Source organism: Cebidichthys violaceus, unplaced genomic scaffold (genome assembly GCF_023349555.1).
Source record: "Cebidichthys violaceus isolate CVI_PGR_0920_01 unplaced genomic scaffold, fCebVio1.0.p SCAF_350, whole genome shotgun sequence".
NCBI lineage: Eukaryota > Metazoa > Chordata > Actinopteri > Perciformes > Stichaeidae > Cebidichthys > Cebidichthys violaceus.
In genome coordinates, this window is record NW_027176540.1 from 6574 (window position 1) to 15000 (window position 8427).

Here is an 8427-nt window from a genome sequence, read left to right on the forward strand (position 1 = left end):
TTGGTGGTGGTCAGTAAGAGATGTATAAGCTAACTGCTCATTAAACCATATTTTTAAGTTACAGTGTGTAAATATGACTGTTTCTCCTTACATGCTACGCTAGGCTAAACACATCACTGAGCTTGCACAGAGATGAAAACTGCTTTTGAATGAGCTCACAAAATATTCCTTTAAACACAGGCAGCCAGACACATTTTCAATGCATTGTTGGAGTAACTCATTTGAATCAGCAACAGATGGTGATGATTCTCTTTGTAATCAAAGTGTTAATTTGTGAGTTGCTGCTGCTGTTGCCTTGGAATCTGTTGCTGGCATCCTGCTGTGCTTCAGCAGCCTTGGTGATTCACACCTTTCAGAGAGACAGAGTCCAGACGGGCAGACAAAGAGATCAGAGGACAGCAATACAAGCAGATACAGAAGGCAGCTAGCAAAACATTCTGGAAAGCAGTTGGGGAAATGCTCCCTATTCATTCTGTTTCCTTGCCTCGCAGAAAGTACCGAGTCATTTTGAGGTAGGCCCCGTGTGTGACGTAGCTTTCTCTATTTTTCCTCGGTGCTAATAATAGCAGAGACAGAGCCGGCCGAGCCAGACGTGCAGACAGACAGACTGAGGGAAAACGTTAAACAAAGGGGACGGTCGCAGCTCTGTTCCTGACCTCTACGCTGCTCTGAGGATGAGATATTGGGGGTATTCAACCTGAGAAATACAATTACTTTAGCTGTAAAGTGCATCTCACTAATCAGAAAATGGCCACTGTTCTTCTTCAAAAATTGTACATTTTGTACAGAATTTGATTTCGGTGTAAAGATTTGATTTGTAGAGCAGAGGTTAACTGACTCGATCTACTTTAGGTGTGCGACGTGGTTTTCTTTGTCCTTCTTCTCCAGTCTCACAAAAATGTCGGCTAAACTAGAAAATGCAAACTGCTAAAAAGAAATACTCTATTTGAATGCAGGAAAGGAGTGTTGCTTGTACAAAGATGCATGCATATGCATTATGCAATAATTGTACACCAAAACACAAGAGCTGCCCTGTAACCACCACATGTGATGAATGCAAAGCCTATAAAAAGACACGTTGCACCAGGTCTAGTGGGGTGAAATGTCTTTCTTTCCTCTGCCTTTCTTTTACCTCATCATTGCACAGGAAGACGTCTGATGAGATGTTAATAGGAAGGTATTTTTAGGTGGAGAGGGAGTAAGGTACTCTGAGAAACAGATGTGTGCATCATAAGCAGTAGTACCGAAGCTCTGCAGACTGTGTTGATGCTGTGAATGTAAAATCTCTTTCATTTATCCACGTTACTTTTCTGCAACTGTCAACATGTTGCAGGGATAAGCTATAGTCAGCGACTTGAGGAAGAAGTGCAGGTTGGTCCCTATTCAGACGGGACTCGTTATGTTGGAGGAGGCCAGGGAGGGTGCAGCACAACAAGCTCAACCCACAGGGATGTGTCCTCGGAGTAACCTTGTGCTGCAGATGTCATGTGAAATGAAGCTCACACTAAGATGTCCATTTAGATGTTGACAGTCTGGATTATACGAGAGAATGTTTTTTTAAGATTTAAGAAATCCATTGACAGTTCAAGGTTTATATTCTTCAAATAGAAAAGAATAATACAAAAATATGATATATTAAGCAGTTATGTCCTTCTCTTTGACGCACACAATATGATCTGTTTTTTAGATAAGTGGTGCATCTAAAGATCACAGTGTACCTTCTGTTCTAAAATGTTCCTTCAGCTCTTTTGGGGGGTAAGAGGTCTGTGATGCCACTGCCTAATCCATTATAGAGCAGCTGAGCCCGTCCAGGGCTTTCTCTTCAGCAGCCAGCCTGCAGACTGTGACGCAGCGTTTTGAGAGAGAGAGAGAGAACAAAGACAAAATGGAAAGTGTGAAAATGTAACGCACAGCTGAGCTCAACCCGATGTTGAAAAGCTCTTCGAGGTACTACGATGCATCAAAGGCCAGAAATCAAATAGTTGAAGGAACAGTAAGAGTAATGAGAGAGACAAATGGAATAATTCATAATCAGGAGCTCAAAGCTTTAAAGAAGAGATTTCTCTGATCACGAGAAGCGTTAACAATTCCCTTTTTCACTTACGTTAGAGCTCCAGTGACAGATGCATCCTGATCAGTTGAATGATTACATGAAACATAAGCTTCGTTGTGGTTTAATTCAGGGCTTCTTCTGCCTCTTTTCTTGTCCATCATTACTTCACAGCTGTCTCGTTGTTTAATACCTGCTGCTGGCCCAGACTTTTGCAGTAATGCTGTCATGCATGTTGAATTAATAAGAAATAGCATTTCATCATCAGCATATAACATTATTAGGCCACACCAACGTGACCGTTGACGTCCTCTGCTGCTGAAATGATGTCCTGCTGAAGATGCTCAAAGGCTCAGTAGAGCTGAGGAGGAGCTGCAGAGTCAGGTGATAATTCTACGTGAGTTCGTAAAAGCGACCATTTCTACATAATATATAAAAATATTGAAAATTGTAGCTTCAGAAATCATAAGGCACTCACTGCCAGTTAGCTTGTTTTACCACTTTCCCTAAAATTATAATTTGAGGAATTGATTTCATCTTTATCTTGAAGAGGATTAGTGTCTAACCTTGAGAAGCGCCTCATTATATTTAGTTTGTTTTGTGAGTTATTATTGAGCACATCAGTGCAAGTTATCCTGTTTAAACCAACGACAGATTAAACAGGATAACACTCTCTTATCTACAGGAATCAAACCCGTAACGTGGCCTTGGTGAGGTTTTGCTTCTCAGGCTCCTGTGATTATTATTTGCATTATCAAACAAGGATACATTCTGCAAATACAAACAATATCACTTTTGACGGTGTGCTGTCATCCAGTATCCCCCTGAGCGTGAGATTACTGTATGATGTACGCCTCGCATTAAACTGTCTCAGTGTGCAGCAGAGGACGTAGGGACACAGAGGGACACGGAGGGACACAGAGGGACACGGAGGGACACAGAGGGACGCTCCCTTCCCCTCACAAAGGGCTGCAGGCTGTCAGGACGGAGGATTAAAGGTTACCTGCCTCCAGAGGCCGACTTATTGACAAATCTCTCATGCTGCTCCACACGGTATATATAGTCTTCAAACATCCAGATGTGTGCAGGGCGGCTGGGGGAGGACAGATACCACTCTCACGTGAGACAGGAAACAAGCTAACGTCTTAGCTACTAAACCCATGACCTCTTTCTAAAAATGTCTGATCCGTGATGCATGAACAAATGATTTATTAACCGTTAATGAAGCCATTTGTTGCAGCTTATGAACGTCTGAGAGAGCCTACTGTATTCTACCGTTTCTTGTGTGTTGAACTATTCCTTGTGTTGGTTCAGCAATGAAGTGACCAGGTTTTACTGCTGCACACATCCTTCAGCCTTCACCCACTGAAGGTGATAATGTCTTTGTAGATGATGTGTGCGGGTAGGTGGGCGGTGCTAAAGTATCGAACCGCCGTCACCTTACTCCCCTGCGTCCGTTTGTGCAGCGAGATCCATTTCAACCTTGACGCTTAAAGAAAAGACTGTAAGGTTAGCGCTGGGCTGCTGCTGAGCGTCTACCTGGAAGTGAGTCATTTCATCTAACCTGCTCGTCACGGGTGAGCGCAGGGTAATTACACGGCATCGCTCAAGATCAGCAGAGAACGACCCGACAGCGGTTTGATCGTCCAAACATCCGATGGGGAAGAGATGGCCGGCTGGAGTTAACAGAGCGACCGTTCCCTCAATGAAAGCACAGGCAGTAATGGGAGCATAACACACTAATGGCTGCTTTCATTAATCAAATGTCACCATTGATCAAAGGCATTGCCTTATTGAGCGAGAGAAACCATCAAACAGATGTTGTTAACTCGTCGAATTCATTTTGTTTGGGCGGCACAGGTGTGACGATAAACTGTGGCGAGATTCTTTATGCTCAGCGCATCCCATTTATTACACTTATCGCATGTGCGGTGTCACAAGATTGACGCAGTACCTGTATTATGCGTGAGGGAAGGTCTGAGTGTGAGCATCTTCATCGACAGCTGGGCCGTGCAGACGAACGAAGACCAGAGAAGACCAACCAGACAAAACAAAGCAGAGACAACACATTCAATTCTGGACACATGGATACTATTTAATTAGTATTCAGTGTTCATTAATGTTTGCCAATCTCACTGTGCATGTCTGCATCGTTCCTCCTCCTCTTGTGGGCAACCTCTGCACCCTTGGCCCCGCCCCTCTTTGCTGCACTACACCAACACAGCAAATACATGCAATGCAATGTCAAGGCCTCCCATCTGCAGGCTTAGAGTATGCATGTGTGCGTTTGCCCCCCCCCCCCCTCCTCTCCATCTCCAAAAGTGCTGACCGCAGTCATTCCCCACCTGCTGGCAGTTCGCCCAGAGGCTGATATACTGTGTCACCGTACACACATTAACAGCTATCGATCGGGTAGAAAACAGCACAAAGCATTCAATTATCTCGGCTCCACCGTAATTTAAAAATGGCATCTCATTCTGAGCCCGCGGGACTCATTCGGGCCGCGTTTTCCGGCCGGTAAACCGCTAAAATATTCACCTCCCGTAACGAAGTGAACACAGTAAACGGCTGGGTGGTGCAGAGGCATGCAGGTGGTTATGTTGATGTGTGTGTGTTTGTGTGTGTGTGTGTGTGTGTGTGTGTGTGTGTGAGTGTGTTACGAGCTGCAGCTGATCCATAGCGAGCCAACGCCCCACACAGAGCAGATCGATGGAGCAGGATCAGCTACTAATTAAAAAACAGTTTGGAAGCCGGTGCAGTCAGCTTCTGAGAGCTCATATATCACTCGTCTGCATGGATCCATGTGCAGGACTGCTTCACAGGTTACTCCATCTCTCGGTGTTTTGGTCTTCTGGCAGAGTGCTCACCGTGTCCCCGTGTCCCTGTGTGCTGCGAGGTTATAGGATCTGAACTGTCCTACACGTGAGACTGTTATCTAATTGACTCTCGAAGCTGGTGTTCGCGGCGCACGCCTTCCCTCATGAAACAGCGTAATTACAGGCTCGCTCGGAGTGAAGACGCCCCGTTAGTGTGCAGACTACACTGAATCATTTACAGTAATTTCACTGTAAAATAGAAATGGACGTTAAGATTCAGAATTCATTAGAGATTGATATAAAATCTCTAATGAATCTCTAATAAAAAAAGCAGTTAACTAGTTCCTCTGCTTTATAAGGACACTTTTAGATATCGCTGTATGTATATATTTATATTTATGTTTTATTCCTTTACAGATTATATTCCTCTTGAAATATTAGCATCAAATCTAAATGTCCTTTTCTAACTTTTCCAAACAACTACATTACATTTGCTGAAGTGTCTATCCAATTTGGCAAAATACATTTAATCACTCATCATTCTATTTGCATTGTTCAGGGATTACTGATTTATGAGTTTCATCAGCAGAGCATAGATTTTTGGAGATATGTTTTTAGTGGTTTATTATTTCAGACGTTTTATCTAAAATTGAAACACAGCATGATGGCTTGAACACATTAATTCAGGCATGTGTGTGTGTGTGTGTGTGTGTGTGTGTGTGTGTGGAATCTGTGTGTTTCTGTACTTTCATGGAGATTTACCAGTCTTGGTCCCCAAGGACATTCCATCCTGTCCTCCCTCCCCTCCTGGTGACATCAAACGGTGGCGACAAAGTCAAACCTGGTTTCACCCCCCATCCTCTATTCTGACACACACACACACACACACACACACACACAAGTCAAGAACAACAAAGAGCATTGCTTCACCATGAGCAGGTTTGTATTTGGATGTGTGTATTTATATTTGTCCATGCTGGAGAGAGAACGATTGATCTACGTCTGGCAGTAGCCTGAGTCTCTGTCCTCCATGATGACTTACTGAATGAATCCACAAATGAACTGATAACCTACAGAGAACAGGATCTCACGAACACCTTGGCTTACAAAGCAAATCCGGATTTAGCTGACAGATTTCAGGAGTTTACCGAAGCTCTCTGTGTGCGACGCGTCGACCTCTTTTATCCGCCGTTCTTTTGTCCTGGAGGAGAAGAATCCTGCCGGAGTGACACACACTGAGAGGGAGAGGTGCAGCATCCCTCCATACATTATTCTAATTCATATGAGGATTGGAAGGAGCTGATAATACAACTATTGCTCTTTATTCTGGGAATTATTCATTATTCCATACATATCACACACACACTGAATATCTTAGCTAAAACTGCAGACTCATAAATCATAAAGCTATGTTAAATATTTGTCACCATTGGTTACACAGTGTATTGATTTAGGCTTTAAGTTAGGCCACCTCTTTCCCTCTCAGCAGCTGTCTGTCAGTCAGTGTGTGTGTGTGTGTGTGTGTGTGTGTGTGTGTGTGTGTGTGTGTGTGAGATAATCTTTCGACATGGCCATTGGACCGCAGAGAAGCCTAATTGGTAGGGGAGCTATCTGAAGGGGTTTGGAACAAGAGGCATTCATGCTGTGAATGGTCTCCACACAGAGCTCCATTCTGTAACAACAACATGCGGTTCAACAACAAGAAAAATGAATCATAATAACAATAGTTATGATGTAGTTTGTGGTACGGAGACATACGGTTTGGGGTGCACGGAATAATGAGCAGAGTCAAAATGTTCCAGTGGGACTCGCTGCACAGAACTGCCTGATTAGTTTCAGATGGGGTCTGCATTATTTATAGTGATAAAGAAACTGTGGTGCACAACATTGTGTTGGGAGGGACCTGCAGCGGGTGGGGGGGGGGGTGGGGGGGGTGGGGGGGGGTTGATAGATCTGCTGACAGAAAATGTGTGGGAGTGACCAGACAGAGATAGCATGCAGAGAGAAGGAGAGCGAGGAGCGAAAACAACCTCAATTCATTAATTAATACAAAATGACATTATGGTCAGGAACACAGCTCCACACGTTTGGTAACAGATGACTTTAGGAACCATTCCAACTGCAGTGGAAACGCTCGTCTCCCTACCTTCACCACTGCTTTTGAATTATCCCTCACCGATCTCTTACAACGGGGACCCTGGGACCACGGGGATGAGCCCACAGTGGGATAGCAGCAGGCTGCAATATGAGCTAAATGTAGTTAAAGCTAAATGCTAACATCAGCACACTGAGGCCTGAGTAGCCTACAGCAATGTACGTCTTCTATATATTACTGCAGTTTGACGACAACAAGGGGAACAGCACCATAAAGAAGTGGAATTAACAGAATACTGTTTGGTAAATAGGCCTAAATGTATTTGCTTAGCCAAGAGTTAGATGCAAAGATTGATAGATTTATATTAAGTTTCCTCTAAGCCTATTAGCTTAGCATAAAGATTTATCTCAAGGTTAAAAACAAACACCTCTGAAGTCCACTAATGAACAAGAATCATCTGGTGTTTTTAATCTGCAGCTACACAACACGCAGCTTCTCCTGTTTACTGTAAAAACATGGATTAAATGCCTTGCTCAGGGGCATTCTGGGGGATTAGAACGAGGTTGCTTCTGTGCGACTGCCATCGCCCGTCCATAAGGTCGGCGGAGCAGACAACTGCGTGTGAGAGGCAGCCCTGCAGTTAGGTCAGGATTGAATAATGCATCCCCCCCCCCCCCCCCCCCCCCCCTCAAATGGAGATCTCTAGTGCCACAGCTCTGCCTTCACACCCATTATTCTGCTTGAATGGGCAAAAAGCTCTAAGATGCATCAATGCACGCACACACACGCACACGCACACACACACACACACACACACACACACGCACACACACACACACACACACACACACACACACACACAGGCCAAAGAAAATAAGAGCAGCCTCAGTAAGACGAGGAACGACAGGATAGAACCAGAGCGCTCTGAGTAAGTTGCGGTAACATAAAGATGGATTCCAGGGAGTTTGTTGGCTCCCTGATACAACTCCAAACTTTACGACACAGCTGGTGTAGAAAGAGATTGTTCAGGGATAAAGGTGTGTGTCTAACAGACTCAGCTTTAATTGGCAACAAGTCCCTCACAAACACAGCAGCTCTGTTTCATTGTCCCCCCCCCCCCCCCCCGTGTGATTAAACGGGATGAAGATTGCAATTCTTCCTTGTTGCTCATGGCTACCAGAAGAGGAACCCTCAGCCCCCCCCCCTTCTTCCCTTTCTGCTCACTTCACTGCAAGGAAAATGTGCTTCACTGCGACTTCTCTTCCTTCTCACGCCTTCCTTTACACCTGCCTCTCATCTCTCACTTTCACGATCTCGTTCGAGCGTCTCTCCTCGCCTCTCTACCACCCAGACGCGCTCTGAGTTTACGGCACCATCCTTTCTTTCTTGTTACTGCTCCCCGTGCGCCGCCACACCCCCTCGTTCCCTGACCCAATCCCCATCCCATCCCACCCACCCACGCCGCC